We start from the raw sequence: 12,996 nt of genomic DNA, 5'->3' as shown, positions 1-12,996 counted from the left end.
GGAAATGGACGGACCATGTAAGAACTGTAGTAGGGAATGCGAATAGTCGACTTAGGTTTATTGATAAAATTTTAGCAAAGTATAGTTCTTCTGTAAAGGAGACCGCACGTAGGACACTAGTGCGACCCATTCTGAGTACTGCTCGAGTGTACGGGATTCCCACCATGTCGGGTTAAAGGAAGACATCGAAGCGATCCAGAGGCCAGCTGCTAGTTTTCCTACACGTACATTAGAACTCTAGTACCTCACGCCGCGGAAGTCGAACACGCGCCAGAACAAATGGACGTGGTCAGCCCATAGAGGGCTCTCGCGCAGCGAGGGCGCCATCGCTACGCCACGTGCAGACGGCGGCCAATAGCCGCTCCCTTCGGTTTCGTATATATGGACCCGCTCTGCCCTAGTCCACTCCTCCTCTCTTGGCAGGTCCCCGGACTCGCACACGCACAGTGAACATTCACGCGCCAGAGGTCATCACCATCAGTGTCTCGTGTGTGTGCCTTCGTTTGTGTTTAGTGTTTGTTCGCCGTGTACCGTCGCCATCATCCATGTTATGTGCGCCGTGTCAACTAATGTCAGTGATGTTTTCTCGTCCAGCGTGAACGGCTCCATGTTTTTTGTTTTTTAGTGTCTACATTGTTTTGCCCGCCGTTTTGATTGTATTCTCTGTGCCCCCTCTATGTATTACTTATTGTAAAACTCAAGGCTGAAGAGCGGCGTACTCTGCTGCTGACAGCCCGCCTTGTGTAAGGTGATGAAAATCACAATAAAGAAAAAAAAAAAACCTAGTCCAGTTAGTCTGGTACTCGCTCTTGAATGAGTTTGTATCTCGGCGGTACTGCATTCTTGTCCTTGCTCGTTGTTGACTTTTACCTGGCTCTGGTTCCGAGTGGATTTACTGTTGGTGTTTGGTGTTGTGGTTTTTACAAGCCTCCGTTGTTTATCTCTTCCTTGTTGTGTCGGTCATAGTCGGTCGTTGTCGGTTGTTGTCGGTTGTCGTTGGTCTGTCGTCCGACTCGTCCTTGTGTTTACCCGGTGGTGCGTGCTCCACCGCCGGCGGCTTCCCCGCCTGGCGGCTCCAATCCGCAGCCCAAGGCGTTCCCGCCGTTGGTTGTGGCTACAAGAACAACACACAAGTATTAAGCAGATGCATGGTGAACTCAAGTAGGTATACATGGGGGGAAGGTGACGTTATTTTCGAGTAACACTACTAAGAGAATTTGGAGAACTGGAATTTGAAGCTGACTGCAGAGTGGTTCTATTGCCACCAACATACACTTCGCGTAAGGACCACGAAGACAAGGTAAGAGATATGAATCGTACGGAGGCGTCCAGATTGTCGTTTTTCCATCGCTCTTCTTGCGAGAGGAATTGGAAAGGTAATGAGTAGTAGTGATACAGCGTACCCTGAGCCATACACCGTACAGTCGCTTGCGGTATATGTATGTAGATGTAGATGCAGGCACTCGCTAAAAATGAAAAAGAAAGAAGCCCAAGAAACATCACGCCATGTTCAACGTTCACTGCAATAACAGCCAATGCCTATACCTCGTGAAAATACCGAAGTCTTATGACCCAGTGCCAAAGGCTTGTACAATATCACTGGTGTTACAATCTCCTAGCTCGTTCTTCTCCGCTGAGGTCGCCGCAATACTTTAAATCTTTGTTAATTGAGGATGAGGTGCTCAATGAAGATTTATAAGTTACAAACTTGCTCCCCAAAAATTAGACGACTCTGGGTTCTGGCACATAGGGGAGTATGTGGAGAGTAGATTAACATAGTGCTGAGCAGTGGGTAAACTGACAAAGGACAAAATAGCCCAAATAGCTATAGGAATTGTCCTTACAAAATGAAACCCTTAGAATAGGTATATCCAAGTACTGCAGAGACTCTGAGGCTACATCTTCCACTCCGTTGGAGGGACACTATACAGGGTGTTACAAATAGGTACGGCCTAACTTTCAGGAAACATTCCTCACACACAAATAAAGAAAAGATGTTATGTCGACATGTGTCCGGAAACGTTTAATTTCCATTTTAGAGCTTATTTTAGTTTCGTCAGTATGTACTGTACTTCCTAGATTCACCGCCAGTTGGCCCAATTGAAGGAAGGCAATGTTGACTTCGGTGCTTGTGTTGACATGCGACTCATTGCTCTACAGTACTAACATCAAACACATCAGTACGTAGCATCAACAGGTTAGTGTTCATCACGAACGTGGTTTTGCAATCAGTGCAATGTTTACAAATGGGGAGTTGGCAGATCACCATTTGATGTATGGATTAGCACGGGGCAATAGCCGTGGCGCAGTACGTTTGTATCGAGACAGATTTCCAGAACGAAGGTGTCCCGACAGGAAGACGTTCGAAGCAATTGACCGGCGTCTTAGGGAGCACGGAACATTCCAGCCTATGACTCGTGACTGGGGAAGACCTAGAGCGACGAGGACACCTGCACTGGACGAGGCAATTCTTCGTGCAGTTGATGATAACCCTAATGTCAGCGTCAGAGATGTTGCTGCTGTACAAGGTAACGTTGACCACGCACTGTATGGAGAGCGCTACGGGAGAACCAGTTGTTTCCGTACCATGTACAGCGTGTGAAGGCACTATCAGCAGCTGATTGGCCTCCACGGATACACTTACGCGAATGGTTCATCCAACAATGGGTCAATCGTCATTTCATTGCAAATTTTCTCTTTACGGATGAGGCTTCATTCCAACGTGATCAAATTGTAAATTTTCACAATCAACATGTGTGGGCTGACGAGAATCCGCACGCAATTGTGCAATCACGTCATCAACACAGATTTTCTGTGAACGTTTGGGCAGGCATTGTTGGTGATGTCTTGATTGGGCCCCATGTTCTTCCACCTACGCTCAGTGGAGCACGTTATCATGATTTCATACGGGATACTCTACCTGTGCTGCTAGAACATGTGCCTTTACAAGTACGACACAACATGTGGTTCATGCACGATGGAGCTCCTGCACATTTTAGTCGAAGTGATCGTACGCTTCTCAACAACAGATTCGGTGACCGATGGATTGGTAGAGGCTGACCCATTTCATGGCCTCCAAGCTCTCCTGACCTCAACCTTCTTGACTTTGATTTATTTGGGCATTTGAAAGGTCTTGTCTACGCAACACCGGTACCAAATGTAGAGACTCTTCGTGCTCGTATTGTGGATGGCTGTGATACAATACGCCATTCTCCAGGGCTACATCAGCGCATCAGGGATTCCATGCGACGGAGGGTGGATGCATGTATCCTCGCTAACGGAGGACATTTTGAACATTTCCTGCAACAAAGAGTTTGAAGTCACGCTGGTATGTTCTGTTGCTATGTGTTTCCATTCCATGATTAATGTGATTTGAAGAGAACTAATAAAATGAGCTCTAACATGGAAAGTAAGCGTTTCCGGACACATGTCCACATAACATATTTTCTTTCTTTCTATGTGAGGAAAGTTTCCTGAAAGTATGGCCGTACCTTTTTGTAACACCCTGTATACACTACTGGCCATTAAAATTGCTACACCACGACGGTGACGTGCTACAGACGCAAAATTAAACCGAAAGGAAGAAGATACTGTGATATGCAAATGATTAGCTTTTCAGAGCATTAACACAAGGTTGGCGCCGGTGGCGACACCTACAACGTGCTGACATGAGGAAAGTTTCCAACAGATTTCTCATTCACAAACAGCACTTGACGGACGTTGCCTGGTGAAACGTTGTTGTGATGCCTCGTGTAAGAAGGAGAAATGCGCACCATCACGTTTCCGATTTTGATAAAGGTCGGATTGTAGCCTATCGCGATTGCGGTTTATCGTATCGCGACACTGCTGCTCGCGTTGATCGAGATCCAATGACTGTTAGCAGAATATGGAATCGGTGGGTTCAGGAGGATAATACGAAACTCCTTGCTGGATCCCAACAGCCTCGTATCACTAGCAGTCGAGATGACAGGCATCCTATTCGCATGGCTGTAACGGATCGTGCAGCCACGTCTCGATCCCTGAGTCAACAGATGGGGACGTTTGCAAGACAACAACCATCTGCACGAATAGTTCGACGACGTTTTCAGCAGCATGGACTATCAGTTCGGAGACCATGGCTGCGATTACCCTTGACGCTGCATCACAGATAGGAGCACCTGCGATGGTGTACTCAACGACGAACCTGGGTGCACGAATGGCAAAACGTCATTTTTTCGGATGAAGCCAGGTTCTGTTTACAGCATCATGATGGTGGAATCCGTGTTTAGCGACATCGCTGTGAACGCACGTTGGAAACGTGTATTCGTCATCGCCATACTGGCGTATCACCCGGAGTGATGGTATGGGGTGCCATTGGTTACACGTCTCGGTCACCTCTTGTTCGTATTGACGGCGCTTTCATCAGTGGACGTTACGTTTCAGATGTGTTACGACCTGTGGCTCAACCTTTCATTCGATCCCCGCGAAACCCTATATCTCAGCAGGATAATGCACGACCGCATTTTCTCGGTTCTGTACGGACCTTTCTGGATACAGAAAATGTTCGACTGCTGCTCTGGCCAGCACAGTCTCCATATCTCTCACCAACTGAAAACGTCTGGTCAATGGTGGCCGAGCAACTGGCTCGTCACAATACGCCAGTCACTACTCTTGATGAACTGTGGTATCGTGTTGAAGCTGCATGGGCGGCTGTACCTGTACACGGCATCCAAGCTCTGTTTGACCCAATGTCCAGGCGTATCAAGGCCGTTATTACGGCCAGAGGTGGTTGTTCTGGGTACTGATTTCTCAGGATCTATGCACCCAGATTGCGTGAAAATGTAATCACATGTCAGTTCTTGTATAATATATTTGTTTATCATCTGCATTTATTCATGGGGTAGTAACTTTAATGGCCAGTAGTGTATCTCCCTGCCGTTGGCATATGTCTTAGTTCTCATACGTATTGAATGACCACATTCGTTCCTCAAACGCGTACATTTAGTTTCTACGGAGTCTGAAGGTTGTCTGGTAATGGATATTCGAAAGTTTTGAGTGTATAACACCCCCCTGCTTCCCGGGATTTGCGAAATTATAAGTTGACAATGAGCGTGAATTATGAATTTTGACCCGCGTCAGGATAAGGCATCCGAATCCGAAGTAAACAGTGATTATTCCGTGGGAAACAGGAGACGTTATAACTTGATCGTTATTGAATGAGTAATTTCATTCAATAACGATCGGTAAATGAAATAATGGAAATAATTTGGAAATAAATTTCGCCAGTGGAAATTTTGCCTAAAGAAATGATTTAGTTTTAAAAGCAATTAAAAAATCGGAGGCCAGCTCAACTGATGAGCGACAGTACTGTAAAGTACGTGAATAATTGTGTCAAAAATAAAGTTTACCTGTTTTTAGCGCAGCAGGTGAAACAGGAACTTTTACGTAAGTGCTGTGTCAGGCACAGTAGTCATATAAAACAATTTCATAACAATCTAACTACACTTAAAAAAGCATTCTGTCTTCAGGCCACAAGTGGCCCATCTGGACCGTCCGACCGCCGTGTCATCCTTAGTTGAGGATGTGGATAGAAGTGGCATGTGCTCAGCACACCGTTCTCCCGGTCGTTATGATGATTTTCTGCAACCGGAGCCGCTACTATTCGGTCGAGTAGCTCCTCAATTGGCATCACGAGGCGGAGTGTAGCCCGAAAAATGGCAGCAGCGCATGGCGGCTGGATGGTCACCCATCCGAGTGCCGGCCACGCCCGACGGTGCTTAACTTCGGTGATCTCACGGGAACTGGTGTATCCACTGCGGCAAGGCCGTTGCCAACTACACTTATTTTGTTCATAATTTGTCAGCTAAGTGCAATGCTGACAGCACAGATAATTATCTATCGAAATTTTGAATAATGGACTGTCATTCTGTCTTTAAAATTAGGTACTTTGCACAGTTAAATCTACTGATAATGAAATATATTGCCAATAATTGATTAACTATGTTTTGAATGATAATAATTAATTAACTGGGGGATTGTCAGGTGGAATAAGCTTGATAGTTTCATGAAATATCCTTGAATTAACTTCAGCTGAATATTCATTGAAATAAATCTTAATAATCAAATTTATTATTTCAGTCTAATATTAAGTTACTATGGTTGGCGTAAGCTTATTAAGTGCAATAACCAGTCTGAAATTTACTCTTCACCGTCTGTGCAAATAATTTGATAATTAATATATTTTCTCATGATAATGGCGGGACACACTCGGTTCAATAAGGTAAGGATTGGAAGGAACCTACTTGGTGTTATTGTCGGGTGGAATGTAACTGCAACACTTCGATTATAAAGTGCTTGTTATTAATTGTTCAACTTCAGAGAAAAGCACAGTCACTGACAAGCCTGCTACAATTTTATCCTACGAAAATTACGTAGATCTTACTTCCCTCGTTGTCGGTGGATCGACGGAAATCCACGGCAGCGGCACAATGTGGCATCGAGCTTTTACTGTTGCGACTTGGGCCCACAGTGCGCTTCGCATTTAAGTCCTCGTTTCTTCTGCACTATGCCCATTAATCAATAATAACTTGCCCGGCCATGCTTCCAGATATGCCGACCATTACTCTCCCGTCGTACTTAGATCCACACACTAGCTGTTAGATGTAACACAGCTAGGACTAGCAGCACTCGATTGTACTTATACTGCAGGTTTCTTATACTGCAGGTAGACAGATAAAACGGCAGATGCAGATGATCGAAGGTAGCTGGACAAGAGGCAAGGGTTAGTCTGTGTCACTGCTGTTAAACCAAGCAGCATAATTTATAGTTACCAAAACGTCTGTGGTACGGGGTGGTAGAGGAGTGGAGCGGTGTGGGAGGAATGATTGTATGGCCCCATCCGTTCATCCCGCTGTTTTTATCTCTTTCAAATCACGAATTTGTTCTACTATCCCTGCCGTTCTCACACGAATGCCGGGAGGGCTGTCAGACGGCATTATTGATACCAAATGGGTATGTCATATCTTTTGGGCAATCTCTCAGAATGGTCTTGTTTCTGCTTGTCTCCGGGTACCAAAATAAATAAAATGTGCGTAAAAAGAAATATGAAACACCATAAGCCTTATTAAAGATAAAATCAGTGTCCTCGCCAATGAGGTTCCATTAGTATTGAATCTATATGTGCTCATTACATCATCAGACTCCGCCTTAAAAAATAAAGAAGTACCCAGTAGGGTGAAGGACTTCACGTCCCTGACGTAACGTTGTGCTGTCATTATTCTCTCAATGGCTACCAGCCGTGATCTGAAGTCATGCCATATGGTTGCGAACGCCGTGGTGCCAGGAGTAACATGGCTATGCCTCTCCGAGGTATGGGAAGGGTGGCACCTCTCCCAAGGTCGCCGCCATACTCCCCAATGAAGGTCCACCAGGGTAGCGCAGAACCACGATTCATGGCTCAACACAGCGCGAAGATAGTCGTCAGCAGTCCATGCTCCCAAGTCAGGACACCAATCTAAAAGCAACCGTTTCTGTGGTGATGGTATGCATAGGATGGTAAATCTCTAGTCCGACCAACGATGCGGGATGACGCAAAATATTTCAGGGCGATGCCCGGTAACAACAATTAACTCGAACAGCACTAATGCATTGCGGTGGCTGTTCTGTTACAAAGAATTGCAGGTATAATCATTTATGTACGCACTGATGGTGTACACATATGCGAAGCAACATTGTGATACTACCATGTCTTCTGGACGTTTCACATTTTGTGTCAGACATTGTGTAAATACAGGTAATACACAGGTATAATTTTTATTTGTGTACAAAATGTTGTACTTGAGAGGAAAGCCACAAGAGAAATAATAGCGCAATGAAAGGGTAAAATCGTGAATGCCGAAGGAAAGAAGACTCATATCGATACCATATAGCACACCTTTGAGAATAATCAAGAAATTGGTGTCTTAGATAGTGTAATGGTCATACAGTGTGAAAGGCGGTAAAGTTAAAAATGTCCATTTAGGGTGTCCGCGTAAGAGTATAGGGAAAAAAGGCGATACGGCGAGCAGCGCAGGAGAAAGATTGGCTACTCAGTTCAGTGACGTGAAAGAAGGGCAGTCGTCCGGAGACGTGTAAGAGGAAACTTTCTTGTATAAGATGCAGTAGGTGAAGGAACTTTTTGGATAGAGGAAACCAGGAGCCAAACTTCAGGCTTCCATCAAAACAGGATGCAGCGTCTAGAGTATCAGTGTTACCTGTGTAAAATGCAGTGAGCAGAAGGCACGCTTCATATGGAGGCAAGGAACGTCTATAACAGAAGTTAGGTAGCAAGAAGTTCCCAGTTCACTTTGTTTAATACACTCAAACGTAGTCGCCTGTAAAGTGACCTTTGAGAGGGATCTTTGTATTACTTGATACTGATTTGTCATGGCATGATGAAACGGGAAACCGAACTGAACAAATCCTCAATATCCTACGGATTTTTATGAATGTCTGTATTTCAGTGGATGGTCAACTCAAGAAAGCCACAGCATGACAACTGATGCAGTAAACAGTGAGACAGGTGAAATATTTGCCGCAAGAAACGTGTAGAAATGTGTGGAAAAATCACCATGAAAGCAAAACGAACTTAAATGTATCCATTTCGAGTTTTTCTTATAAATCAGTCAATAATTTACAATACGTGGAAACAGTGATACAATGCAAGCTTTCTGGGCCGGTATGTATATCGTTGATGATTTCTGCTCTATTCAAATTAAGCCGTTGTTGTATGCATCTTTCTGAGCCTACCGTTTCGTCTTCCTGTGTTGGAGACATCATCAACGGTGTAAGACAGAGAAACATGCTTTGGACCACGGTTTAACACCCATTACAATGTTGAACAATGTTGAAAACGTCGTTAGCCTTGCAAGGCACAGAAACATGCCTTGGACCACGAACTAACGCCCATAAAATGAACATCAAGAAAGTTGCTGAGTGCCATGTTAGAAAGCAGAAACTTATTATCTCTAACATTTACTCCAGTGTCGAACGCTTTCAGTTAATAGTAAAGGCCTTTGAATTATTTGTCCAAGAATCGTAAAGATGCGTAGCGAGTGCGTACACCACAAAACTTTTCTCTTAGTTAAATAAATATAGAAAATCACACTGTATAACATGTACCAAGATGGAAATATAATTGTACAAGGCATATCTGTATCATAGTATATGTATTATGTATGCAACTGAAGAACCTTGGTCTTGATGTAGCCACAACAGTGTGAAATCTTTGCGTTGTGTCTATTCTTTTGTATCAGATAACCCCAATACAGTAAGTCAAAAATTCCATGTCATTATTTCAATTAATGCTGCTCACACAATGGTGCACACTCATTTCGGAACAAAACCTCGCTGACACACTGAGAAAAAAAAAATTCTTTAACACCTCACAGGAATTATGTAATAATAATAGGTAGCTAATGATAGCAATATAATTTCGGAACGCGTCGTGCCTGTAAATACTGTCATAAAATGTGACTGAAGCTACAAAATGTTTATTTTACAAAACAAACTTAATTACAAGTATCGAAATGTGTGCGAAAATCAGTACTTGATACAAATGTAAATTAGTGCGAGATTAACGGATGTCTTGCTCTTTTAAGCCGAAGTCATGTCTATCGTTGACATCCGATGTCCCAGTTGTCTGTGTAACGTCATTAAATCTGTAGACTCCGGCTGCATGCTGTGGTAAGGGATGGTCGATGAAAAACAGAGTTATTGCATGTAAAACGTGATAAGTGGTGTGCTTTAGGGATATTAATTGATGGTTTCACGATGAACAGAGAAATGACAGCCCTATTTCTAATTTCAGATTCTCGCTAATGGCAACTTTGTCACGATGTGTGCTTATTGGAAGTGCCAAAACCATCCATACCAGTGGTATTAAGGCGTGTGGCGCTCGTTCCAGTAAAATGGTTTTCAGGGAATATATCTACGAATTTAAGGATATGTGGATAGTTACGACTCAGATGAAAATACTGAACACGTTTCTGAACACAAATGTGCTTCAAAAGTTGTTGCAAATCAGTGAATGAGAATATGTATTCCAACAAGTCGACGGTATGAAGCCGTGCCCTTACCGCTGTTTACGTAATTCGACGTGACAGTGTGATAAAACACATGTTAAGGGCCAGCCTTAACATTGTTTACATGCTGTAGTAAGGCGCTTGCTAAAATTAATTTTATAGTATGCTGAATCACAGACGAATTCTCGAGGTTTTTATACTTCAGTATTGCAAAAAAAAAAAAACTCTATAAAATTATTCAGGGTATATGATCGTATTGTATAGGCCACTTGGAACAGTGGCCTAGAGGTTGGAAGAATTTTACATATTGCCAAAGAAGTCACATAACCAAAAGAATTTTAAGGACAGTGACAAGGGCTGCGGACTTCTACATTTACGTTCAGGAACATTACCTTATGTTAATTTTAGTATTAAAAAATTAAAGAATTCGGACCTTTTATATTCATATTTTTGAGAGATTTCTTTGTAATGTTGCATCAATTAGTCCAGCAAGTAAACTGTCGTAAGTCAATGTCAGCACATCTCGAGTGCACTCAGTTTTCAAGTACACAGTGTTATGTATTTATTGACGATTTGTTGAAAGTAAAACTGTGGATAGAACTATGATATTGAAAACATGTCAGTGTTGTACATATGTTGGAAAACGACGACTTATCCGAATAAAAAAATCACATTCATTTAGTTAAAATAACTTGTTTACGAGATTTTATTGAAACTCTTATTTGCAAATTGTCGAAACAACAAACTTTTCCCTACCGTTGTGTACAGCATAGGTTTTCATACAAGGACTTAGATTTTTGATAAGAAGAGATAGATGCAACATTCAGACAAGTAATATTTAAAATTCGAGAACACGAAAGAATTGGGGTCCCTACAACTCACCAGGTGTAACACGTTATTGGTATTTAATGAACCTACTAACAAAATATGTGCCATTACCTCGCGTCAGCCAACAACTTCAAATCTTCTGTTTGTTTCTGAATAGCCTTTTGGGTCTCAGAAATATGTCTGTTGGTCACGTCTTCCGAACAGCACAATGGCTGGGTGTTGTGTGCTGTCCTTAGGTTAGTTAGGTTTAAGTAGTTCTAAGTTCTAGGGGACTTATGACCACAGCAGTTGAGTCCCATAGTGCTTAGAGCCATTTGAACCATTTTGAACCGAACAGCACAAAATATTACCGTCCACAACTTCGCATGCGTTTGGTTTATCACAAACATAACTGATAGCCTCTGAGTCTCACCTCTTTATTGTAATACATTACTGAATTTATCCGTTATCTCAAAGCTAAATATTTACGTGAGAATTTGACTATGATAGGCGTGGCATGCGTAAAATCATTTCTTTTTCTAGATCTTCCTTGCAGATTGTTCTCCTTCCAAGAACAGATTTTTTAAAAACATATAAGAGATGTAAAGTTAACTTCCCCATTCCATGTTACATTCGAGGACAGCTACCTCACAGCGCAGTCTGGTATCTTGTCTGGCCAATTGAAGAATTCGTCGCTTTTCTATATCATCTCAGGATATTTCTTTGGTGAGGAACGTTCTGCAGTTTCATACAATAAACATTCATCTTGTCCATTAAAGGAAATTTCCTTGATTGAGATACACAAATTAAATATCTATGCAGCATGATTTTAGGAAATGTCAGCGGTCATAAAATACTATTAAAATATAATAAAAACAGTCTAGATTGCGTTAAATACGAGGGTTGGAACTTGAATACTAGCAACTATTTATTCACAACCGATACAAAAGAGTTACATGTTTGAACCTGTTTCTGTCCTTCAAACTAGTCAACAGCGTTGTGGAGAACCCGTTGCCAGCGATGTGTAAGGCGTAGTATACCGTTAGCAGAGCCTACTCTGTTGATGGTGCGAATGGTGCGGCCTACTGCCTGTCGAATCTCTGGAACAGTTCTGTAGCGAATGTCACGAAGTGGTTCCTACATCATGGCAATCAAATCAAAGGCGCAAGGACTTAAGTCTGGGGAGTATCGTGGATAGTTTCATCGACCGAACAGAGCAGCCACAGCTTGCGCTGTATGCGCCCGAGCATTGTCGTGCAAAATTATGGGTGTGTTGCGCAGAAAGTGTCGCTGCTTGTTTCGCAAACTTGGTCGCAGGTGATGCTCCAAAAACGAACAGTAATACTGCACATTGACGGTCTGCCGTGGAGGAACGTAATGCGTCAGGATAACACCATCACAGTCGTAGACGAGAATCACCATAACCTTAGACCGCTCCATTCGCACCATCAACAGAACAGGCTCTGCTAACGGTATAATACGCCTTCCATATTTCTGGCAACGGGTTCCAACCAACGCTGGTGATTACTTTGAAGGACTATTTAAGTTCCAACCCTCGTATTTTATTTTAAGAGAGCAGATGCTCTTCACACCAGCCAAGAGCAGACAGTTCTCCACGCCACCAGCTCCACCAACCAGCAGTGAGTACGTAAATGATCTGAGGATGATTAGATGTTGGTCGAAATTGGTCATCTTTTTTCAAATTAAATATTTTGTGCCATGTAGACTTTTTTATTATATTTTTAATATATGAATTAATCTACATCTACTTCTATAATCAAAAAATCCCATCCGGTACGTGGCCGAGACTATTTGTTTTGCGCCATGTATTAGGGTTTCCTCCCGCACCATACACCAATCGAAAGTGGCAAATCTGAATGCTCATACGCATTTGTACAAGCTGCTATTTACTTAACAGTATATACGTGTTCTATACGTGATAGAATACACATGGTACTGAAGACTGCCACTACAGTTTCCCATCCTCTCGAGGTTTTCAAAGCAGGAAACCGCGAGAGGTTAGGCGTTCCCCTTCAAGTATCTGTCAGTTAATATTTTTCCACACGTATATTAGATTCTCCCGCGATTTAAAAATTAAAAAAGACTGAGATCATTAGACCGCTATTCATTGTATACGTTCGATGTGCCA

Source organism: Schistocerca cancellata, chromosome 4 (assembly GCF_023864275.1).
Source record: "Schistocerca cancellata isolate TAMUIC-IGC-003103 chromosome 4, iqSchCanc2.1, whole genome shotgun sequence".
Lineage (NCBI taxonomy): Eukaryota > Metazoa > Arthropoda > Insecta > Orthoptera > Acrididae > Schistocerca > Schistocerca cancellata.
Note: the sequence above shows the minus strand (reverse complement) of the source record.